This window comes from Oncorhynchus kisutch, linkage group LG22 (assembly GCF_002021735.2).
Source record: "Oncorhynchus kisutch isolate 150728-3 linkage group LG22, Okis_V2, whole genome shotgun sequence".
Classification (NCBI taxonomy): domain Eukaryota; kingdom Metazoa; phylum Chordata; class Actinopteri; order Salmoniformes; family Salmonidae; genus Oncorhynchus; species Oncorhynchus kisutch.
Genome location: NC_034195.2, coordinates 39,126,433 through 39,153,215, shown reverse-complemented (window position 1 = coordinate 39,153,215; position 26,783 = coordinate 39,126,433). Strand labels below are relative to the sequence as shown.

Here is a 26,783-nt window from a genome sequence, read left to right as displayed (position 1 = left end):
GCTTTTATCTTGGCCAGGTCGCAATTGTAAATGAGAACTTGTTCTCAACTTGCCTACCCGGTTAAATAAAGGTGAAATAAAATAAATAAATAAATTACAAAAAAATTATATTATATATATATATATATATATATATATATTAAAATCGGCATCGGCTTTTTATGGTCCTCCAATAATCGGTATCGGCGTTGAAAAATCATAATCGATCGACCTCTAGTAAGAAACAAATGAAATAGAAAGAAGCAGCAAAACATAATTTGCATCATTCTCTGCCTCACAAAGCAAATATGTTGTGGCATCTGGACACATGGCAGGCTTTCACATGTACAAATAGTACACACACACACAAATTTAAAGGGTACACACAAGCGCAAACACTCACAGACAAACACACACACGCACAATCAGGCAAATTAACACATTCATATGAGGTTGGATTACATCACTCTGATTAGCAAATGGAGCGGATTACATGTTTGAATGGAGATCCTCGCTGTCCATTGGTTGTTTGACATTTAACCTTTATTTAACTACGCAAGTCAGTTAAGAACAAATTCTTATTTATGTAAGACGGCCTACCCTGGCCAAACCCTAACAACGCTGGGCCAATTGTGTGCGCCGCCCTATGGGACTCCCAATCACGGACGGTTGTGATACAGCCTGGAATCGAACCAGGGTCTGTAGTGACGACCTCTAGCACTGAGATGCAGTGCCTTAAACCACTGCGCCACTCGGGAGCCAAAACATGGAGTGGACTTTAGAGACATTCATTCATGACATATATTCTGCCGGTTCAGAGGATCTTGGAGAGATGGTCTGAGGTCCCAGACACAATAAACAAACGAAGTTCCCAGGCTTCAACCTAAGACTAAGTGTTCATTCCCCACAGCAGATGATCAACGCCTTTAGACTGAGAAAGGAGCAAAGAAATCCTCAATCATCCAATTTCTCTCTCCTCCTTTTCCAGATTCTGCTTCCCTTTGTCATTCCCCTCTCTCCTTCTTTGTTCCAGAAAGAAGCGTTCTCCTGGTGAACTCCGTGACGGGAGCCTCCAGAGACTGTTCCGGAAAGGGCTCCCCATGCTCCAGACACTCTGCTGTCTGAACTAAAACACAGCATGATGATGGCATGATGTAATCCCCTCCACAGAGCAGTCAGGTGGTGTAGAGGAAGTAAATACCACTCCTGGGGGACCAGAGGAACCTGGGTAATCACAGTGGTACAGCTAGTGTGTCATCACACAATCATCTCTGCTGACCTTCTCTTGGTGCTCCTGGGATGAGGCTGTTTAAGGTAGAGTAGTCTCAGTGACAGACGAATAGCTAACCAGCGCATGCAAAATGTGATTCTAGAGGGACTGGGAACTGAAGCAAAATTGGACAAAGAAGGAGATAAATTAGGACATCAGGACACAAAACATGTTTCATTCTTGCTCACATTAGGCCTATGACTGTCCTTTTCTGAGCAAGAAAAAAAAAAAAGGTTTTATTTTCATTGTTGGACATAAAATACTTTTTTTTTTTAAAGCAGGAAATCAACTCCAAGTGATTTTAATGTAAGTAATCTGTTCCAGTATTCCCACGCATAATAGAGTCACACTTTATCATATACTAACATAAGCAAGGTTTGTGTTTTAGTCAAACATATCTGTTTGGGATTCTTGCAGTCAATTTGCAGTCTACAAATGATTTGTAATCATGTTCCTGCCCACCGACCATCCGCTCAGTAATTATTTTTTAATCATATTTTTTTTAATCTAGTTGATGATCCCTGATATACAGGGTCAGTTCCAATACCATATTTACAATGTGCAGGTATACTGGAGTGATGGAGGCAGACATAAAGGGGTAAGGTGACTAGGCCTCAGGTTATAAGATAAAAAGTAGCAGCAGCTTGTATGTGTTATGTAGTTATGGGGCACATACAGACTATGGACCTGGACATACTACATAAGTTCTATATCATTCTTTGCACAAGTCGCTCTTACTGGACCTTTACTGGGCTTTCAAAGGGAAACCCAGGAGCGAGCTCCCCAATGATGCGAGCCTACCAGACGAGCTAAATGCCTTTTATGCTCGCTTCAAGGCAAGCAACACTGAAGCATGCAAGAGAGCACCAGCTGTTCCGGACGATTGTGTGATCCCGCTCTCCGTAGCCGATGTGAGCAAGGTCAACATTCACAAAGTCGCAGGGCCAGACGGATTACCAGGACGTGTACTCAAAGCATGTGCCAACCAACTGGCTTCACTGACATTTTCAACCTCTCCCTGGCCGAGTTCGTAATACCTACATATTTCAGACCACCATAGTCCCTGCGCCCAAAGAAGCGAAGATAACCTGCTACTGATGTGAGTGCTACGGGGCGGTAGCCGTGAAGTGCTTCGAAAGGCTGGTCATGGCTAACAGCATTATCCCAGAAACCCTAGACCCACTCCAATCCGCCCCAACAGATCCACAGATGACGCAATCTCTATTGCACTCCACACTGCCCTTTCACACCTGGACAAAAAGGAACACCTATGTGAGAATGCTATTCAAATCAAATGTTATTAGTCACATGCACTAAATACAACAGGTGTAGACCTTACAGTGAGATGCTTACTTACGAGCCCCTAACCAACAACACAGCTTTAAAAATACAGAAAATAATAAAAGTAACAAGTAATTTAAGAGCAGCAGTAAAATAACAGTGAGACTATATAAAGGGGGGTACCGGTACAGAGTCAACGTGCGGGGGCACCGGTTAGTTGAGGTAATATGTACATGAAGGTAGAGTTAAAGTGACTAAATAGGTTTTGTTGTACCCTTTTAATTCCTGTCAATTTAATTAGACATGTGATATCTTCTGAATTGGAAAGCAATTGTTCATTAAAATTCATCCCAACCTGGACTAAGGATTTGTTAGGGAACTCAGTCACTGACATACGGGAAAATAATTAATTAGCCTACAGTAGTAACTGCAAATCTCTTAACTACTCATGGGGAATATTTAGCAGCAACAAAGGATTACTCTTAACACATTTCTATTAGTAACAGGAGCCGTGTAATTTGATTGTGTGGCCAGTGTGTGTTTGCTTTGTGGTGTTATGCCTCCACGTGCTCGATTACAGGAGCCTGCCAGGCCAGTCAGTCACCTGGATTAGGCTACCTCTCAAATCTCAGCTCAGACACCACAGCCCTCCTAGCTTCTAACATGTCTTGTTGGTAGTGGATTGTGAGTAAGTCATAAATTCACTTGGTTACATGGTTCCAGGGATATTGGACTATCTTTCAAAGCATTTGCATACTTTACTGCAATAGTAGGGTGTGTGGTGGCGTATCTTCAGGTACTCATTAGATTAGATGCCTAAAAAAAACTATCTGAAACCTGGGTGCAAACAGAGCCACACAGCGAGTAGTTTCCTAGTTTCCAAGGCTTAGTCATGTCAACTGTGGAATGGTGGAGCCGTAGAGGAGGCCTCAGCCGTAGAGGAGGCCTCAGCCTCAGACCAGGAACATGTTTGCTTTTCATCATCTGTAATCCTTTTGTTTGAGAAAGAGTCAATTATTATGTGGGCTGAGCCATAATACTCCTCCTTACCAATAATATTACAACAGACTTTTTCTGTTGGTTTCCATCGTGAAATATCTCACTTGCCAGTCAGAGAGGATTCAAGTTTCCCGTGACCATGTTCATGATACAAAACAAACACAGAATGTTAAAAACCCTCCAGGTATCCTTAACTCCCTCTCGCTAAAACGTACGATTGATAGGTTAGAGGTCCGCACATGAACAGTAGCTAGGCTATCTCCCACAGTATTATGACATATCTGCGTGGGTGGAGTTATGAGCAGCTCAGAGGGTAGAAAACCAGTAACCCTATGGTCCATCATGGAAGGACCAGAGAGACCGAGAGAAGCAGACCCCACCGGCCCTCTGCCCCCAGGGCCCTGGATCTCTGGGCCTGTGACCAGGGCAGCATTGACCCGTTGGACCCCACCATGACCTGTGACCTCAGGTCATATGGACAGACAGGCAGTAAAACAGCTGTTGCCCCAGCAGGCCTCCAGGTAGCACTGGAGAAGTCTCCTCTCACAGACTGTTTGAGAGAACCAGGCCCAAGTTCACTGTTATTATTCCAGTAAGAGGGAATGGTTGGGCCAGGCTTCATAAAGCCAGGAATAGCCCGTTTCCAGCTAATGTTTGAGCTCAATGAATCTCAGTCTTAGCACACTCATTTGTTGGGATAAGTTATTGACATGTCACTACGGAGTTGTCTTAACAAAGAGTAGACACAGAAGACAATGCAAGGCTATATCCCCTTCTCATCAATCAATAGGAAAAACCTGCTAAAGAAAGAATCTACCCTCACCATACCTAGCAGCATTGGAGTGTTAGGCCACCTCTCATTAGAAAGCTTCAAGCCAACAACAGGCCAGGCCAACTTGGCCAAGACGGACAGGAGAAGTGGGAAAGGACTGGTTTAACTTGTGAATGGCTTTCCTAAGAGTAAGAGGACTTGCTGCCAGCTGCACTCAGCGCAGTACCACACATCCTGTGCCATAGGAAGAGAGGTTTTCCTGTGTGAATGGAGCAACGCTGCTGTCGATTAATTCAAATGGGAAGGTAACCAAAGCCCTGCACTGTGCAGAGCCATGAAGCACATGTAACTCAAGAGTTTTTGGGTGTTTTTGTACATCTGCACTAAGTTAATAATAAGTGACTGAACATGATAACAGAATTCTGACTTGAGAAAGTGAGCCTATATCAAATGTGACCACACAATGGAAGAAGCATAGGCCTTGTTGTCTTGGCAGCTGTCACAGTGGTCAGGAAGTCAGCGCATGGAGTTTTGCACCTGGAGAAAATAATCCACATGATCTTTAACAAAACATTGGACAAATAGTCGACCTACAAAACAAAGCCTCAATCCTAATCAATCTGTGGAGTCCCACTCGTTGACTCACACGCCTGTAGGCCTATTCCTACTACCATATCCCTCTGCCTACCCCCTCTCCTGGCATCCCCCACTACTGTCGCTAAGGAAGTGAGGAACAGGATGAGGGGTGAGTGAAAGGAAGTGACAGTGTGTTTTGATGAGCAGTGGACAACAATGGGGGGAGAGGGTGGCAATGGACTGGAGCTGGGGGAAGGTTATCTCTGAGACACACAATGGTGGGCAGAACACAAAACCCTGATGAAAGGAGGGATGGGCCACCATGGGCATGGAGGGAAGGAGGGATGGGCCACCATGGGCATGGAGGGAAGGAGGGATGGGCCACCATGGGTATGGAGGGAAGGAGGGATGGGCCACCATGGGCATGGAGGGAAGGAGGGATGGGCCACCATGGGCATGGAGGGAAGGAGGGATGGGCCACCATGGGCATGGAGGGAAGGAGGGATGGGCCACCATGGGCATGGAGGGAAGGAGGGATGGGCCACCATGGGCATGGAGGGAAGGAGGGATGGGCCACCATGGGCATGGAGGGAAAGTCTGACATTCTGACAAGCAGGGACATTTTTGTTAATCTGTTCCATTCTTTTCTTTAGATAAGGTAAAAAAGCCAAGGGCACCTTCAAATGCAGAGTTAGGGAATGTGAAATATGGTGGTCTCAAGAGGCAAAAGGTTTACATGAGAAGAGGGGCTGGAGTTCCAGGGGTGTGGTGGGAGCAAAAGTTGCAGCTGTTTGCAATATAGCCTGATCGAAAAATCACATTCAATAAAGTGTTCTCTTGCATCAAGGACGGAACATTTTAAAAGTCAACTGAAAAAGTGTTGGATGCATGTGACCTGACAGGCAGCGTCGGCCTCCATCTTGAAGGGTATATCTGCTGTGTACTAAACCCTGGGCTGGCACTGCTCCCTGGCGTCTCTGTGCACAGGCATGCTATAATTAATCATGTAGTCTTCAGGGTTTGTCGTTTAGATTTCATCAAAGCACACATAAATATCAGCCAGGGTATCTTATTAAGAGGTGAGGTCACTAAGCTTAGTGGTATAGTATATAGTCTATTCCAGCATGGCATTGACTAATGACAGTATAACAGAGGTCATTTCAGGAGTCACTCCTCCTGCCTGCACAGGTAAGTCCACTCCTGCTGAATACTTTCACTGACATGTACCCTGCATTCCAACAGGGGGAGGTTCCAAGCTTGCAATACAACTTATATTGGAAAAAGTTCCCGCGCCTTGAAAGTATGCCTTGAAGAACATCATTCCAGTATTAGATGTCAAGATAATCACCACACCTGTTTCGAGACACTTTTTAGAACAAAATTATTCTATTAATGAATTGCGGTGTCGGGATGGAAAAAGTTCATCCCCCACGTAGGTGATTACCACAACAAATTACTCCAAAGACAAGCCATGTGGATATATTGTATAAAATATATTCTGTATCTCCACAAGGTTTAAAGAAAGAATTAGATTTCAAATTTAGACTTCTACAAGAACACTGTCCAGATCAGATATTGCATGTTGTTTATGAGATAGCCCCACATATTTATGAATGACGTTAGTCTGATGGTCTTTGTGGAAAGCCATTTATTTTATTTCACCTTTATTTAACCAGGTAGGCCAGTTGAGAACAAGTTCTCATTTGCAACTGCGACCTGGCCAAGATAAAGCAAGCAGTTCGACATGTACAACAACAGAGTTACACATGGAATAAAAAAACATACAATCAAAAATACAGTAGAAAAATCTATATACAGCATGTGCAAATGAGGTAGGACAAGGGAGGTAAGGCAATAAATAGGCCATGGTGGCGAAGTAATTACAATATAGCAATTAAAACACTGGAATGGTAGGATGTGCAGAAGATTAATGTACAAGTAGACATACTGGGGTGCAAAGGAGCATCATAAATAAATAAATAAATACAGTATGGGGATGAGGTAGATTGGATGGGCTATTTACAGATGAGCTATGTACAGGTGCATTGATCTCTGAGCTGCTCTGACAGCTGGTGCTTAAAGCTAGTGAGGTAGGTAAGAGTCTCCAGCTTCTGAGATTTTTGCAGTTCGCTCCCGTCACTGGCAGCAGAGAACTGGAAGGAGAGGCGGCCAAATTAGGAATTGGCTTTGGGGGTGACCAGTGAGATATACCTGCTGGAGCGCGTGCTATGGGTGGGTACTGGTATGGTGACCAGTGAGCTGCGATAAGGCGGGGCTTTACCTAGCAGAGTCTTGTAGATGACCTGGAGCCAGTGGGTTTGGCCACGAGTATGAAGCGAGGGCCAGCCAACGACAACGTACAGGTCGCAGTGGTGGGTAATATATGGGGCTTTGGTGACAAAACGGTTGGCACTGTGATAAACTGCATCCAATTTGTTGAGTATAGTGTTGGAGGCTATTTTATAGATGACATCACAGAAGTTGAGGATCGGTCAGATGGTCAGTTTTACGAGGGTATGTTTGGCTGCATAAGTGAAGGATATTTTGTTGTGAAATAGGAAGCCGATTCTACATTTAATTTTGGATTGGAGACGTGAGTCTGGAAGGTGAGTTTACAGTCTAGCCAGACACCTAGGTATTTGTAGTTGTCCACATATTCTAAGTCAGAACCTTACAGAGTAGTGATGGTGGACGGGCGGACAGGTGCGGGCAGCGATCGGTTGAAGAGCATGCATTTAGTTTTACTTGCATTTAAGAGCAGTTGGAGGCCATGGAAGGAGAGTTGTTTGGCATTGAAGCTCATCTGGAGGTTAGTTAACAGTGTCTAAAGAAGGGCCAGAAGTATACAGAATGGTGTCGTCTGCGTAGAGGTGGATCAGAGAATCACCAGCAGTGAGAGCGGCATCATTGATGTATACAGAAAAGAGTCGGCCGAGAATTTAACCCTGTGGCACCCCCATAGAGACTGCAAGAGGTCCGGACAACAGGCCCTCCGATTTGACACACTGAACTCTATCAGAGAAATAGTTGGTGAACCAGGTGAGGCAATCATTTGAGAAACCAAGGCTGTTCAGTCTGCCAATAAGAATGTGGTGATTGACCGAGTCGAAAGTCTTGGCCAGGTCGATGAATACGGCTGCACAGTAATGTCTTTTATCGATGGCGGTTATGATATCGTTTAGGACCTTAAGCGTGGCTGAGGTGCACCCATGACCAGCTATGAAACCAGATTGCATAGCGGAGAAGGTACGGTGGGGTTTGAAGTGATTGGTAATCTGTTTGTTGACTTGGCTTTCGAAGACCTTAGAAAAGGCAGGGTAGGATAGATATAAGTCTGTAGCAGTTTGGGTCTAGAGTGTCTCCACCTTTGAAGAGGGGGATGACTGCGGCAGCTTTCCAATCTTTGGGAATATCAGACGATAAGAAAGAGAGGCAGATATATATTTTTAATAAGATGGTCCAGATTGTCTCGCCTGGATGATTTGTAGTGGTCCAAGTTTTGCAGTTCTTTCAGAACATCAGCTATCTGGATTTGGGTGAAGGAGAAATGGAGAGGCTTGAGCGAGTTGCTGTGGGGAATGCAGGGCTGTTGACCGGGGTAGGGGTATCCAGGTGGAAAGCATGGCCAGCCGTAGAAAAATGCTTATTGATATTCTCAATTATAGTGTTTCCTAGCCTCAGTGCAATGGGAAGCTGGGAGGAGGTGATCTTATTCTCCATGGACTTTACAGTGTCCCAGAACTTTTTTGAGTTTGTGCTACAGGATGCAAATTTCTGCTTGAAAAAGCTAGCCTTAGCTTTCCTAACTGCCTGTGTATATTTGTTCCTGACTTCCCTGAAAAGTTGCATATCACGGGGGCTATTCGATGCGAATGCAGAATGCCACAGGGTTAAGGGTAGTCAGGTCTGGAGAGAACCAAGGGCTATATCTGTTTCTGGTTCTAAATGTTTTGAAAGGGGCATGCTTATTTAAGACGGTGAGGAAGGAACTTTTAAAGAACAACCAGGCATCCTCTATTGATGGGATGAGGTCAGTATCCTTCCAGGACACCCGGGCCAGGTCCATTAGGAAGGACTGCTTACTGAAGTGTTTTAGGGAGCGTTTGATAGTGATGAGGGGTGGTCGTTTGACCGCAGACCCGTTACGGATAAAGGTAATGAGGCAGTGATCGCTGAGATCTTGGTTGAAAACAGCAGAGGTGTATTTGGAGGGCAAGGTGGTTAGGATTATATCTATGAGGGTGCCCGTGTTTAAGGATTTGGGGTTGTACCTGGTGGGTTTAATGATAATTTCTGAGAGATTGAGGGCATTAAGCTTAGATTGTAGGATGGCCGGGGTGTTAAGCATGTCCCAGTTTAGGTCTCCTAGCAGCACGAGCTCTGAAGATAGATGGGGGGCAATCAATTCACATATGGTGTCCAGGGTACAGCTGGGGGCAGAGGGAGGTCTATAGCAAGCGGCAACGGTGAGAGACTTGTTTCTGGAAAAGGTGCATTTTTAAAAGTAGAAGCTCCAATTGTTTGGGTACAGACCTGGATAGTAATACAGAACTCTAATGAATTGATATAACGTATCCAAGTGAGGACACCTAAGGCAATTGATTCATGAATTGCCCTTTGTGCCAGCTCCCATACAATTCTGTATTTCTTTGTGACTAACTTGAATACAGGGAGACCAGAAAAGCCACAACCCTGATTAGAAGCACCTGCTGCTCATTGGTCCCTACAACTGCTGTTTTGAATTAAAATAACAGTTTACCAACACACAGAAGGCGGCTGTAAAGCCAAAAATTCTGTGTACGCTATCCCTGATGGAGTTAAGATATAAAAATATAAAATATACAAAAATACAAAATTAAGTAAGCTTTATGTAACATCTTTTTGAGTGTGGAAACATTACACTTTTGTTTGTCTGAAGTTCCAAGCTTCCAATGCTATTTTTGACTTGAGTGCAATATTTTGGTGTATGAAATATGTGATGAGAAAAACATCACGCAATCAAATCAAAATAAACTAATTGCACACACACTTGGTCATTCAAAGAGGTTAGGACATGCACAATGAACACAATGAAAATTGGGTTCACTCAAAAGAATTATGTGCAATTTTGCAAGCACTCATATAGAGTACATAAAAGTATCATGCTTTTGGGATGAACCGTTAAAACAAATGGTTTTACTATGTAGTAGGCAAGCTACGGTATCTGGTCTTAAAAATGTTAAAATCCCACATTACCTGTAAGTCTGGTTTTCATACAGTTCAACAAACAAACAAAAACACTGCATCTCCACTGGAAAAGTTCAAGGGTCCCTTAACTGGCTAAATGTAAACGCATCATCTGACTATGGAATGCTTGTCACTCTGACCCATTCCTGACCCTCAGAGAAAGACCTGTGAACGCCAAATCAACATAGCAAAAGGTTGTGACACGGCATATTATACCCTAAGATTTAGTAATTGACCGTTAGTCATGCTTTAGTCAGACAATAAATAATGCCTTTTTCTGACAACACTTTCACCACATTATTCAAATAATCCCATTTCTAAATCCACCTCATTAATCTTTGATGGCATACTCGATATTTGGTTAAGTTGGCAGGAAGGTAGGAGGATAACCGCTTTATTGTAAAATGTCCCATAGGTCTGTTCTATTTTGATAGAGTTGCCCTCATAGGCCTAAAAGTTAAATATGACAATGACCTTCAGAAGAACATAAAGTTAAAAACAGAGTTAAAAATCCAGGGTTACATATTAGATAGATTTGATCTATTCAATAGCCCATTAACATCTGATGAAATAAAAGAGTGACAAAGCAAAAACTGGTTTTTAGTCATTTTGTGCAAATGTATTAAAACATTTACAAAGTGAAATACATTATTTACACAAGTATTCAGACTAGGGTTGAACATTTTGGGGAAGATTCAGGTGGAAACTTTCCGTGGGAATTAACAGGAATGTATGTGAATTAACAGGAATATATGCAAATTAATATTAATACCATTTAAATATAGATTTTGTTTGCATTATTTACCATATTTCCAAATCATGTCCAATCAATTGAAATTACCACAGGTCTACAATCAAGTTTTAGAAACATCAAGGATGGTCAATGGAAAGCGGAGGTCAATTTCAGGTCTCATTGCAAAGGGTCTGAATACTTATGTAAATAATATGTTTTTAATACGTTTCCCCAAAAACTTTTCGCTTTGGTATTATGGGGTATTGTGTGCAAATTGTTGAGGAAATGTTTTTATTTAATCCATTTTAGAATAAGGCTGTAACGTAACAAAATGTGGAAAAATGGAAGGGGTCTGAATCTTTTCCTGACCACACTGTATAGACCTTTAGGATAATTATGAACGTGTTTTCATTTGGAAATTACAAACTTTTTAGGCACGCCCAGGTTGACTTTCCCACAAAATCACCCATGTCCAGAACAACTGACAATATGTACTGCTCTCAATGGGAATGCACACATTTTTAAAAATGTAACAATAATATAATTAATTGATACTAGTCTGGTATTGGATAAGAATACCTCAGTGTTTCTTGACATTATCAGTTATTACTTCAACTGCCACATTAACTGCATGGTAGGCTGCTTGAACAAGGTGTGTCCTTTTTTCATGAGTGAAAAGGAGACATGACTCAACACAACAAAAAAACGGTCTTGACTGACCTCATTTGGAACACGTGGCCGATTTAAAAATGAAAGATGGCGGCTTGCTCAATAAATTCCTGAGGTAGCCGTTCCAAAACATATCAAACATAACAGTTACCGGCACAGACATGAGCATCAGACTTAAGAAGAAATCTCCTTTTAAGGCAAACCAAACACACAAGACAAAGTTTCCATCTGAAGTCCATTGTGTCAGTTAGGGAGTGTGTTTGAAACGGTCAGTAGCCTACAGGGATGGTTTTTCTGAGGAGTCAAGTCACCATGCTTTTCAGGGAAAATTTGACAGTCACTTCCAGCTGTTCACTTCCTCCACTGCAGGAGTTGACTTTAAAAACGTCCTTTCATCTCCCTGGTGTTTACTTCTGTATCCCACGCAGTCACTTTCTGTGGCCACAGAGGTCAGAGGGTGCACGATCGCAAAACATTTGGCAATAGGTGTTTCAGTCCATTTTCCCTAATGAACACGAAGTGTGAAGTGGCATGGGGGGGAAGAAAAAGAGAAAAAAATAGTGTTTCAGTCCATTTTCCCTAATGAACACGACCCCTGTGAAATGGCATGGAGGGGGGGGGGGACAAAAGAGAGAGAGAGAGAGCGAGAGCGAGGTCAGGCGGTATACCATATTTGGAAATAACCACGGATGGATTTTCAATACTGTCAAGCGTTGAAACAATTTTTTTGAAGACTTTCAATATATTTGAATATTTGTAGCTATTTTAAGTAAATACCTGCAGTCAACTTGTGCAATGCGTTAGGAGAAAGCAGATTGCGTTCTTATTTCACTGCTCACATTATGAAGCGTACTTTGTTCTCCAGCAGAGAAAAATAGGCTGGCTACACTGAGAAAAATAGCCTACTGGAGAAAAGTAGCTACACATCAGTCAGAGCGCTGTCTGCTGATAGAATGCCCATTTGTGAATTCTCATCCGGTTTAGAAGTGCAACTGAAGCACAAAATTAGTCTAAGGCCGAATATGAATTATAATAAGATGCATTTTAGATCTTTGATTACAAAACGCAGCAAGATATTTCTTATGCATTTAATATTTTTTTCCCTGCGTGAAAACGCAGAATTATGCATCAACACAGCCCCTAGTTAAACTTGCTATCGAAGTAAGTGGCTGAATTAATAAGGTGACAGTGCATCATATGCTGTTGCGTTATGCCGTGTTTAAGAAGGCAAAGCCCTTTGGATGAGTTATTTGTACAGCTGCCACTGCTATCTTCATTTCCTTGTATTTTTTCCTCCTCTCCGTTCTCTGCTCCTCCCCCCTCTTTTCCAAGCAGATTAGGCAGGCCCCTTGTCCTAGTGCCTCCAGATTAGAGGTCAACCGATGAAATCGGAATGGCCGATTAATTAGGGCCGATTTCAAGTTTTCATAACTATCGGTAAAAATCGGCATCCGAAATTACCGATTGTTATGAAAACTTGATATTGGCCCTAATTAAGAATTCACAAAGAAAATGTACACACCTTTATTTAATTTTTATTTAACTAGGCAAGTCAATTAACCTGTTATGACTGCAATCCCCTTATCGGGATAAGTGTCATCAACAACCGCTGAATAGCATAGCGCTACATACAATAAATATCACTATAAAATAGTGCAATATAGGAAAACACAGCTTAGCCTTTTGTTAATCCACCTGTCTCGTCAGATTTTGAAATTATGCTTTACAGCGAAAGCAATCCAAGCGTTTGTGTAAGTTTATCGATCGCACGATAAAACATTAAGTACACTTAGCATCAGGTAGCTCGGTCACGAAAATCAGAAAAGCAATCAAATTAATCGTTTACCTTTGATGATCTTCAGATGTTTTCACTCACGAGACTCCAAGTTACACAACAAATGTTCCGTTTGTTCCATAAAGATGATTTTTATATCTAAAATACCTCTGTTTGTTTGGCACGTTATGTTCAGAAATCCACAGGAAAGAGCGGTCACGACAACGCAGACGAAAATTCCAAGTAGTTTCCATTATGTCCACAGAAACATGTCAAACGTTTTTTTATAATCAATCCTCAGGTTGTTTTTAAAATATATAATCGATTATATATCAACCGCAAATGTCTTTCACAGTAGGAGATGGGGAAACCATGGCTGTCCAAATTCTGTTACGCAAGCAAAACTCATGTGACCACTTGGCTAATTTTTCTGGCTAATTTTTCAAAATAAAAGCCTGAAACTATGTCTGAAGACTGTTGACACCTTGAGGAAGCGATAGGAAAAGGAATCTGGTTCATATCCCTTTAAATCCAGCAAAGGGGGGCTATGGGTTTTCAAAATAGAAGCCACTTCCTGTTTTGATTTTCCTCAGGGTTTCGCCTGAAATATTAGTTCTGTTATACTCAGACAATATTTTGACAGTTTTGGAAACTTTAGAGTGTTTTCTATCCAATACTACTAATAATATGCATATATTAGCAACTGAGACTGAGGAGCTGGCCGTTTACAAGGGGCACCTTTTCATCCAAGCTACTCAATACTGCCCCTGCAGCCATATGAAGTTAAGAACAAATTCTTATTTTCAATGACGGCCTAGGAACGGTGGGTTAACTGCTTTGTTCAGGGGCAGAACAAGCCCGCCTGTTACGTGAATGCAGTAAGAAGCCAAGGTATGTTGCTAGCTAGCATTAAACTTAATCAATCATAATCACTAGTTATAACTACACATGGTTGATGATATTACTAGTTTATCTAGCGTGTCCTGCGTTGCATATAATCGATGCAGTGCGCATTTGCGAAAAAAGGACTGTTGTTGCTCCAACGTGTTCCTAACCATAAACACCAATGCCTTTCTTAAAATCAATACACAGAAGTATATATTTTTAAACCTGCATATTTAGCTAAAAGAAATCCAGGTTAGCAGGCAATATTAACCAGGTGAAATTGTGTCACTTCTCTTGCGTTCATTGCATGCAGAGTCAGGGTATATGCAACAGTTTAGGCCGCCTGGCTCATTGCGAACTAATTTGACAGAATTTTACGTAATTATGACACAACATTGTACAACCTTCAATGTAACAGGAATATTTAGACCGATGGATGCCACCCGTTAGATAAAATACGGAACGGTTCCGTATTTCACTGATAGAATAAACGTCTTGTTTTCGAGATGATAGTTTCCGGATTCGACCATATTAATGACCTAAGGCTCGTATTTCTGTGTGTTATTATGTTATAATTAAGGATATGATTTGATAGAGCAGTCTGAGCGATGATAGGCACCAGCAGGCTCATAAGCATTCATTCAAACAGCACTTTCGTACGTTTTGCCAGCAGCTCTGCTGTTTATGAATTCAAGCCTATCAACTCCCGAGATGAGGCTGGTGTAATGATGTGATGTGAAATGGCTAGCTAGTTAGCGGGGTGCGCGCTAATAGCGTTTCAAATGTCACTCGCTCTGAGACTTGGAGTGGTTGTTCCTCTTGCTCCGCATGGGTAACGCTGCTTCGAGGGTGGCTGTTGTCGTTGTGTTGGTGGTTCGAGCCCAGGTAGGAGCGAGGAGAGGTGCGGAAGCTATACTGTTACACTGGCAATACTAAAGTGCCTATAAGAACATCCAATAGTCAAAAGGTATATGAAATACAAATGGTATAGAGAGAAATAGTTCTATAATTCCTATAATAACTACAACCTAAAACTTCTTACCTGGGAATATTGAAGACTCATGTTAAAAGGAACCACCAGCTTTCATATGTTCTCATGTTCTGAACAAGGAATTTAAACGTTAGCTTTCTTACATGGCACGTATTGCACTTTTACTTTCTTCTCCAACACTTTGTTTTTGCATTATTTAAATCAAATTGAACATGTTTCATTATTTATTAAAAAATTGGCCGATTAATCGGTATCGGCTTTTTTTGTCCTCCAATAAATCGGTATTGGTATCGGCGTTGAAAAATCATAATCGGTCGACCACTACTCCAGACTCCACACAGACACAGCTTGTAGACATACATGCAGTACTGGCTCTCCAGCAGTATCAAAACTGTGTTCATTTGTACATCTCTCATTCACATTTGCTTGCAAAATGTCCAGACTTGCCAAAAATGACAGTCAGTAGCTCCTACCTATACCTTTATGAGCTGGATTGCAGGTATTTTGTCAGCATTCTGGTAATAAACACCCAATGGGCTTCTTGTTTTTTTGGCACACCCTTGTGTACTAAACTTGTAAAACCGTAAATTCCGGGTGAGAGAAGGACGGTACGGCAATATGAAAATCTGGATAGCACCCAACCCTAATCACAGTCTTTAGGTAAAGATAATGCAGATCTGCAGTAGCACAGATCAGAGGAGCCTGGGTTAGGTGCATTAACCCAGACACCACTGCTAGCATTATATCAAAATCCACATTACTATGCACACTGAGGCCAGACCTTTGCTCTTATCTAGGATCACCAGAGCATACAGTACACAGAGGGCCTGGCAAAATGCAACACATGGAATCCATAATCAAATTCAATGATGTAGGCTAACTGCACTGGATTACTCCGCTAAGAGAGACTAAGAGCCCATTTGTCCAGAGGAAATGTGTGTCACTTAGCCACAGACTGACCTTTGCGTATGTGCTGATGAATGGTCAAATCTGGGGCAGATGAAGTCATGTTAAGTACATTAGACTAGTGTTGTTGGCATCAGTGTACAGTCAATCAACAAAGATCAATGCAAGACAGTGACCCCCCTAAAATGGCAAACGAGAGTCAAATGTGGTTTGACAAGTGCACATAGGCAACAAAAGCAGATTATCTTTATAGTATATTGTAACATAATAGTCAAACATAGATTGAGGTTATTCTGTTGTCATTGTGCAATATTTCCCATTCATTGTGCAATATTTCCCATTCATGTTGCCTAAGGACTTAAGTGCTTTGCAGTCAGTTTCCCTCCCGTCCTGGAGCCTGACCAGAAGACCACTTCGTCTGCCCCTTTTACGGCGTTATTGTTTTGGTTCGCCGGCTGGGATCCAATCCATTGTCCTGGGCGAAACAGAGGATCCGCTTCGGGAAAGTCGTATTCCTGGTCGTAATGATGGCGAGTTGACGTTTTTCTTATATCCAGTAGTTCCTCCCGACTATATGTAATAAAACCTAAGATTACCTGGGGTACCAATGTAAGAAATAACAGGTAAAAAAACAAAATACTGCATAGTTTCCTAGGAACGCGGAGCGAAACAGCCATCTCTGTCGTTACCGGAAGTGTGTGTGCGTCTTCATGGTTCTAAATCAATAGTGGTTAAGCAGTCAGAAAATGTCAGAAACATTACCTTGCTTGACCATGTTATAGGTCATGTAACTGTTTGTTACATGGAATATGTTTTGTGGAATTCACCGGATTTGTAACGAAACAAATGTGTGATTGAATTTTTGTGAGTTAGGCAGGCTACAGCCTGGGAAGGTCTCCCACTCAGAAGTACGAGATGGGGAGGTGCATGTGTATCTGTCTGCTCAAACGGTCAGAAACAGACTCCATGAGGGTGGTATGAGGGCCCGACGTCCACAGGTGGGGGTTGTGCTTACAGCCCAACACCGTGCAGGACGTTTGGCATTTGCCAGAGAACACCAAGATTGGCAAATTCGCCACTGGCGCCCTGTGCTCTTCACAGATGAATGCAGGTTCACACTGAACACATGTGACAGACGTGATAGAGTCTGCAGATGCCGTGGAGAACGTTCTGCTGCCTGCAACATCCTCCAGCATGACCGGTTTGGCGGTGGGTCAGTCATGGTGTGGGGTGGCATTTCTTTGGGGGGCCGCACAGCCCTCCATGTGCTCGCCAGAGGTAACCTGACTGCCATTAGGTACCGAGATGAGATCCTCAGACCCCTTGTGAGACCATATGCTGGTGCGGTTGGCCCTGGGTTCCTCCTAATGCAAGACAATGCTAGACCTCATGTGGCTGGAGTGTGTCAGCAGTTCCTGCAAGAGGAAGGTATTGATGCTATGGACTGGCCCGCCGATTCCCCAGACCTGAATCCAATTGAGCACATCTGGGACATCATGTCTCGCTCCATCCACCAACGCCACGTTGCACCACAGACTGTCCAGGAGTTGGCGGATGCTTTAGTCCAGGACTGGGAGGAGATCCCTCAGGTGACCATCCGCCACCTCATCAGGAGCATGCCCAGGCGTTGTAGGGAGGTCATACAGGCACGTGGAGGCCACACACACTGAGCCTCATTTTGACTTGTTTTAAGGACATTACATCAAAGTTGGATCAGCCTGTAGTGTGCTTTTCCACTTTAATTTTGAGTGTGACTCCAAATCCAGACCTACATGGGTTGATACATTTGATTTCCATTGATAATTTGTGTGATTCTGTTGTCAGCACATTCAACTATGTAAAGAAAAAAGTATTTCATAAGAATATTTCATTCATTCAGATCTAGGATGTGTTATTTTAGTGTTCCCTTTATTTTTTTGAGCAGTATATATATATATATATATATATATATATATTTGTAAAAATGACAATTACAACAATACTGAATGAACAATGAACACTTATTTTAACTTAATATAATACATAAATAAAATCTATTTAGTCTCAAATAAATAATGAAACATGCACAATTTTGTTTAAATAATGCAAAAACACAGTGTTGGAGAAGAAAGTAAAAGTGCAATATGTGCCATATAAAAATGCTCAAGTTTAAGTTCCTTGCTCAGAACATGAGAACTTATGAAATCTGGTGGTTCAATATTTCCAGTTAAGAAGTTTTATGTTGTAGTTATTATAGGAATTATGACGTGTCGACTATTTCTCTCTATACCATTTGTATTTCATATAACTTTGACTATTGGATGTTCTAATAGGCACTTTAGTATTGCCAGTCTAATCTCAGGAGTTGATAGGCTTGAAGTCATAAACAGCGCTGTGCTTCAAGCATTGCTAAGAACTGCTGGCAAACGCAGGAAAGTGCTGTTTGAATGAATGCTTACAAGCCTGCTGCCGCCTACCACCGCTCAGTCAGACTGCTCTATCAAGTCATAGACTTAATTATAATAAACACAGAAATACAAGCCTAAGGTCATTAATATGGTCAAATCCAGAAACTATCATTTCGAAAACAAAACGTTTATTCTTTCAGTGAAATACGGAACCGTTCTGTATTTTATCGAACGGGTGGCAACCCTAACTCTAAATATTGCTCTTACATTGCACAACCTTCAATGTATTGTCATAATTATGTACAATTCTGGCAAATTAGTTTGCAACGAGCCAGGCAGCCAACTGTTGCATGTACTCTGACTCTGCGTGCAATGAACGCAAGAAAAGTTGCCTGCTAACAAGAATTTATTTTAACTAAATATGCAGGTTTAAAAATATATACTTCTGTGTATTGATTTTAAGAAAGTCATTGATGTTTATGGTTAGGTACATTTGTGCTTTTTTTTGTTGCTAAATCATCCCCCATTTGGCAAGTAGGCTGTGATTCGATGACAAATTAACATGCACCGCATGATTATATGCAACGCAGGACAAGCTAGTTAACCTAGTAATATCATCAACGATGTGTTGATTACTAGTGATTATGTGAAGATTGATTGTTTTTTTATAAGATTAATGCTAGCTAGCAACTTACCTTGGCTCCTTGATGCGCTCGCGTAACAGGTGGTCAGCCTGCCATGCCGTTTCCTTGTGGAATGCAATGAAATTGGCCCTAATTAGAAATCGGCCATGCTGATTAAATTGGTCGAACTCTAATTTCTATAGTTTTAAATGTTATGATTATTTATTTGTGTTGTTCCAAATGTCTGGAGGTGAGGGGAGGGGGTCGCCCAGGGAGCCATACAAGCTAGAACCACTACTGCCTATATATCACGGTGTCAAGGCATATTAACTAACAGGTTATAGAACAAACAATGCAATTATCACAACCCATAGGTTGTAATGTGGCTTTTATTTGGGGTTGGCTATCCCGGTGATTTTACCCACGCACCGCTACTGGAGGACAGATGTCACGGTCATTAGCCCACTTATAGCATATAAATATCTTAATCTACACTTTATAATGTCTACCAGTTAGCAATATGAGAAAACATGGGACCAATAATTCTCATGCCCAATGTAATGAAAGGGCGACCCAATCTCTTCTGTAACGAAGAATGCTTCATGCAAAATGAGACAATGTAACAACCTGGGTGAAATGTTAATAACTGGCAGTCTGGTAAACGTCATTATGCATGCATAATGAATAAAAATGTATACAATTTAACTCATTCATGTGTTACAATGTTGCAAACCAACACGCATATTCAACTGTCAATATAAACAACGAGTGAACATTGTCTTTTGGAGCCGAATGCACATCAATATAGAGGAGAAGCACTTCGAAAAAAAGGTAACGTATGTGAACGAGTTAATTACAAAATAAAATCACCAACGCGTGGCATTCTGAAATGTGCAGTAGTAACCCACTTACCTAGCTAGAATCTTAGAAAATGGACACTCTTACAAACGATCCGCGAATGCACCTCTTCTTAGCTTTGGTCCATATGTTTATACAATCCTGTCGTATATCCGGAAGATTTATCCCATTTCGGTTATTATTGCCGTTTCTATATTCCGCCTGGTAATGTATGTGTGTGTAATCTATAGTTTGTTTGGCACATTCAACTATACTGCGAGAAGGCGCAACTTGAAAACGGACAGAGGGTGCGGGAGAGCGCATCACGATGTTGTAGAGGGGGGACATAAACCTTCGATAATAGAAGCTTTCATAGACAACATTTTTCGCAAATATGCGAATGACAGAAATTAAACCACTATATATGAAAACTAGATTGCTTTAATCAAAGAAAAGTGTTTACATGTTGTGATACAACTCTAAATGTTCAGAGAACTGCAATGAGAAACCCCCCTCAACTGTTCAAAGTGAGACATGCTTTAACTCAGTGTAATCTGATTGGTTTCATCGAACGTGAAGCTGGAGTGTGAGGCTGTCAATAGACCAAAAACATCGGTAGGGGCAGCAAAGTCTTGTGTATTTTTTTCCTCAAGTCTGTGTGATATAAGGTACGTCGAGACAGCGATACCTGCGATGTAGCCCTACTATATGCGTGTGTGTGTGTGCGTGCGTGCACGTAGGTGCTCCAACAAATTGTTATTGTCACCTAGTCTAGAGTCTAACGTATGTGGGCAGGGCGAGCTTGTCAAACTGTGAAGTTTAAACTGTAGATGAGAAAAGGCTGAGCGAATGCAATACCTTTCATCAAACCGAGATTACATTTTGAGAACATGATAGGTTTTCCACTTGATCACTTTCATACAGGGTTGACTCGACAGGGTTGGTGGCAAGGTAATTACAAATTAGCCTCTCACACACATGCCACGTAGCGTCGAGTCAACATTTCAAGTTGAAGTTCGTGCTGTATCAATTTCAGTGGCAGAGATAGAGAACCTTTATCTATCTGTCCTGTACATTGAAGTCAGCTTGGCTGTCCACTGTGTCCAATGATAGGAGGTGACAGGACAGTGTCTGCCTTTATCTAGTAAGAGAGACAAGATATATGACCAGGTAACTATGTTATAATACACTACATGCCTATGGTATCTGACAACCACCACCCAAAGTGATAAAACTCACCTCACAAGTAAAGTACTAAAAATAGAAAACATTTCAGAGTCAGAAAATGTCAAATCCACAGGAAAAAGCATGAAGAAAAATGCCTCTTACAAAAGCAAAATTATATCACACACAGGGCTCTACATTAAACATTTTCATTGGTAGCACTGGTGCTTGCAACTTCACTTTAGGAGTATCAGAAAATACTGATTTTTTAAATTGATAGAGATACAGCCTATATGAATTCTAGCTTATTTTGTACCCTAGAAACTAATATGTACTAAGCTAACACTATACGTTTATTATACAAGTTAAAATGTTGATATGAATACCTGTCATTGAAATAACAACGTTATTTGTGGAATATTAGGTTTCTACATTGTGTAAAAGCACCAATTTCCTACTGGGCTTCTCTGCTGCACCGCCAATGCAGATGTCAGATTGACCATGTAGCGCCTTTCAGGGCATCGCTGAACAGCGCAGAGCTGTTGTGAAGGAAGTTGTCAAGGAAGTGAGTTTGTATTTATACAGGACCTCCCGCCCTACCGTCAACCAATCATGTCACTGCAGAGCTATACAGAGCCATCCGCATTGTTACACAAGTTGAGGGGCGTGCAAAAGAGCTCAATTGGGCCTCTGCGTGCCTCAGCCATTGCGTCACACCATCCATATGGCGCCTCCGACCACATGTTCGGACAAGCATAATTAGCTGTTAGGGTTAGGTTAAGCTACAATGCTCCAGTTGGTTCACAACTGTTGTCCTTCATGAGAAAAAAACAGCCACGACCAATGATGAGCATCAATGGGTGTAACTTGATATCAAGAAACACCTATATCAAAAAAGGCCCCAAATTGCGGTCTGCAAATACACCTTTCTCTTGGGATGCATTATGTTGAAATTGTACATTGTCTTTAAAAACGTTCTTGCGATGATGACATGCAAGAGATCTGTCATTCATTCATTGCTATGATCATTTATCCCCTGAAGTAGCTAGCCCCTTTCCTTTCTTTGTGTGCCCCCAAATGTTTGGATATAGTGGTAAAGTTACCAGGTTGTCAGCCAATGAGGTAACAACTGAACAAAGTGTAAACAAATGGTTAACGACGTGCAAGTAGTTTTAGAACAGGCCACCACATGTATGTAAAATGTGGTCCCTGCGATCAGCTCTAGTAAGATAAAAATGTAGCCCTTTAATATGTGTCAGTTCCAGATCTTTTGACCTGGTTGGGGTAGAAGCAATCCATTTTCGTTGTAGTAATGGTGCAACCATGACGCTATCGAATCTGAACTCGTCTTTTTCTTTAGAGCACTCGGAAAGAACCGTACAGCGCGAAGCCTTATCATTACAACATATTCTGGAAGACTTTTTCATAGTCACACACTGCTCTCAAAATAAAACTTGTGGTCGCACAACAAAATATTTCATCACACTTTGGAGCCCTGATCCCACACACTGCTGCCTCCATTAATGTCTTATCATGCAGATGATCTAATAGAGGTTTAGTTAGGCCTACAGTACAATGGCAGGCACATGGGCTCCTGGGTCTACAAAAACTCACACACTGACTCTCAGTCCAGCTAAAAATAGTAGCCAGTTCAGTAATGTAAAGTTAAGTAAACATACAACTCTGATCTTCCCGATTACATTAGTTCCTATTTACAGAGCTATGATAGAAAGGAGAAACCAGCTTCTATGAAAAATCCTGCTGTCCAATAAATGAAATTACTGTACCGTAGTGTGTAGATTGCTTGTTCGCTGCATAATAACGCAATAATGATCTTTTACGACATTAATGTTTTGCTATGTAATGTTATGAAACAACCCTACAACATCATATTGATTGGCAAGGGTTCACAACATTTCATATCATATCTTAGGTTCAATGCTGATTGCATAATGACAAAATTACCACACCACACCTGTCACATCACAGCACAAGACAAGGTCACTCCATAGGACCAAAAATACATTCAGCCACGACAACAACCGCTTGACATTGAAGAAACCTGTAGTGCTTCCCATAGGGAAGGATAACATAATTGTCTCCATCCTCCCTCCAAGGACATTCCACATATGGGGACATCCTGTCGGAACAGGTTGCCCTAGTTGTATTTGCAGGGGTTTGCTAATTAAACTAACCACAGGGGGCCCGAGGATATCGACTGACTCCAATTGACTTGAGACAGAGGGAGAAACCTTGCTGGGCGAGGAGCTAATAAAGAGAGCTCATAGAAAAGAGGAGTTTCACAACCTACTGTGAGGATAACAGTCATTAAGAAACATCAGAGAGGGATCCATCCAGATCTCCGCAGGTGACATTATTTAACTGTCTCTAATTTCACTCTAACCAAACCGACATCTCTTTCCCTCTGAAGATCTGTAAATTACAGACACAGAACAACTGTGAGATCTCACTGACTCCTGCAAACAAATGACTCACGTAAGGTAGACAGCTCTACACACATTCCACATGTAACAAAGGAAACATGCACAATGTCATCCCTGCAATCTTCAAAGGCATCTACCAGGTATGACATTGCTAATGATAAACTCACAATATCAGTCATGCAGCAAATATGAATTCAGTGTGCTGGATGTGTAGGAGAGAGTGGTGACAGTACTTACAGAGGGAAGAGGCGCAGCAGCTGAAGAGCTTAGGTGATTCCTCTGTCTGTGGTTTGTTCTCGTTCTCTCCCTCCCTCTATCTCTCCTTTCTTGTCTTCCCTTCTCACCACAGCAAGATGCTGCCTGGTCCAGTGCACGTTACCATGGCAACCTGAAAGGGGGGATTCTTATGTGACCTAGTCGCCGAGTTTGAGGATTGGCCAGACAGGGGATAGGGGGCCCCTCCTCTCAGCGGTAACGTCACACACCCACTGGCTCACAAAGGGGGGGGCTCCCGGGCCGCCTGTAAAGAAACACACAATGGGAAGTCTTGAGGAGGGGTGGGGTAATTGGAGCTAATGCACCAAGGCAACAGGGAGGACTTGACTGACAGATCTGAGAAGTATCTGTCTGTCTGTCTACTACTACTGAGTTGGGCACAAAATGTACCCCCAGTGCTCCGAGCTGGCAGGGTACAGAAATAACACATGTTCAATAGGACATACCACTTGTCCCATATATGGGAGCTTGACCAGCCTTAAACAGGCTTACTGGGAGAGAGGCTATATATAGATCGCTTGAGAAACCAGACAGATGCACTGCTGTTGTTTCATTCAAAGCTATGTGTGATATTCTACGCTGCGTGCAAATGCAAACACTTGAACGATGCACATTAGATACCTGTCTGTGAATGATAAACAATACATCACATGCTCAAGCAAATACACACCCTGACAATGCATATTATAATATTCGTTTGACAGATCTCACCTATTACAGAACTCATTGAGTCTATACACTCTGTAGCACAGACCAAGACCTCTGTTCGCAGTAGGGTAAAACAGCATTGATTGTCCTTGCATTCACTGATAAACCAAATCTAACAATACGTGGTCCAGATTAATTTCCTGATTGAACAGATTACTGCACACTTACTTTTATCATAAAAATAAACTTGCCAGAGTCGCAGTTGAAGAGGGATACAAGCAAGAAACCCGAGCGACCGTCATAGGGCAGGCTGCTGGATCCGCATAAGTGCCATGATTACATAATGATAACAACCTGCTTTACATTTTCAGCCATTTTACAGTCAAGAAAATTGATCTTGAGGCTTGGACCAAGCGCAGCTAGCAACTGGAGCGCAGTTAGCTAGTGGCTGGGAAGTTGGGAAAGAACATTCATTCCACTTTTCATGGCAGCAACAAAATTATTTGGAAAGAGGGGCTCTCTGTCTATTTCACTGTCCCTCCAAATTATGACAGATGTAAACTGTGATAGCGGTCCAGGATACACCCTGAATGAACCAGACCACAGACACTGATGCAAAGACAATGGTCTGTGATTGGTCCAGTCTGCCAAACCAGGGAGGAGACGTGAAGTGTTTCTGGGACATCGGTAAGGTCATTGTGTTGTCTTTGCCAGGAACATACTTACTCTCAGAGCATCCATATGCAATTCTTCATAGTAAAATAAACATTCAATACCGTTTTTGCTTCCTACAGTATACATGGAATACTGTAATGGACCAATGACATTCCTTTCTGAAGCTTTGAATCGAAGCAAATAATAATAATCATTAGATTTAGTCAACAACATGTGGTTCCACTATTCTCCACAGACAAGGAGATATGTTAGTGATTCACTGCCAGATCCATCAGCTCTGGCTGCAATCAAGCTTGATAACCACAACAACAAATAAAACAGTTTTCCCAACGTCAGGATCACTCCACACAGACATACACAAAACAACAGTGTACTCTAGAATACGGTTTAGCTAAACTTCCCAGGGTTTCAGTAAACAATTAATTAACTGTCTGGTTATCTCTGATCTGTGTTTACCAGAGTGAACATAGTCTCCTGATTGGCTGGATCTGGCTAGGGTCTTGTTGGGACAGTGACCGTCACAGCCAATCAGAGGTCGCTCAAACGTAGCACTTGATAGTTATGTATTATGCAGCCCTTTTTGACTTCTAATGCAGTACTGTAGCAAGGCAGGCAGACTGTTAGGTAGTAAAACATACTGTGTCTGTGGACAAGGCTGTCCATTTCTCCAAGGCAGGCAGACTGTTAGGTAGTAAAACATACTGTGTCTGTGGACAAGGCTGTCCATTTCTCCAAGGCAGGCAGACTGTTAGGCCCCAGTAGTAAAACATACTGTGTCTGTGGACAAGGCTGTCCATTTCTCCAAGGCAGACAGACTGTTAGGCCCCAGTAGTAAAACATACTGTGTCTGTGGACAAGGCTGTCCATTTCTCCAAGGCAGGCAGACTGTTAGGCCCCAGTAGTAAAACATACTGTGTCTGTGGACAAGGCTGTCCATTTATCCAAGACAGGCAGACTGTTAGGCCCCAGTAGTAAAACATACTGTGTCTGTGGACAAGGCTGTCCATTTCTCCAAGGCAGGCAGACTGTTAGGCCCCAGTAGTAAAACATACTGTGTCTGTGGACAAGGCTGTCCATTTCTCCAAGGCAGGCAGACTGTTAGGCCCCAGTAGTAAAACATACTGTGTCTGTGGACAAGGATGTCCATTTCTCCAAGGCAGACAGACTGTTAGGCCCCAGTAGTAAAACATACTGTGTCTGTGGACAAGGCTGTCCATTTCTCCAAGGCAGACAGACGAACAATATGGAAGTGTAATTCAATTTAAGATTAAGGAAACATTACTACAGTATATTCTACAATGTGATGTTTCTTTAAAAGAATTGGTCACACTAAATAAACGCTTGTTTTGCATTTAGGTTGAAGGCCTTTGCGTTAGGTTCTAGTTTGTTGTCACAGAGAGAGGTAATGTTAGAACTGTACAGACCATCCAACATTAGACAATCGCCTCAGCTGTCGAAGAACTTAGCCCTTGGTCCATCCTGTTTTCACGCTTAACAGTTTCCCATGTGTATCAAGAATATTCCACCACCCAAAGGACATCCAGCCAACTTGACACAACTGTGGGAAGCATTGGAGTCAACATGAGCCAGCATCCCTGTGGAACGCTTTCAACACCTTGTAGAGTCCATGCCCCTATGAACTGAGGCTGTTCTGATGGCAAAAGGGCG

At 42.2% G+C, this 26,783-nt stretch overlaps 1 protein-coding gene across 7 annotated transcripts in view; it reads right to left on the bottom strand.

The window, feature by feature from the left end:
* LOC109867196 (protein-methionine sulfoxide oxidase mical3a) overlaps positions 1-20,212 on the bottom strand; it is a 104,888-nt gene extending 84,676 nt beyond the window's left edge. For 4 of the 7 annotated variants that reach the window (XM_031801303.1, XM_031801302.1, XM_031801304.1 and 1 more), the window contains exon 1: positions 19,984-20,212. The gene's annotated coding sequence lies outside the window, so the exon portion shown is untranslated. The remainder of the gene's footprint in view (positions 1-19,983) is intronic. The other 3 variants (XM_031801305.1, XM_031801307.1, XM_031801308.1) reach the window with 1 other exon arrangement.
* Positions 20,213-26,783: the final 6,571 nt, after the last annotated feature.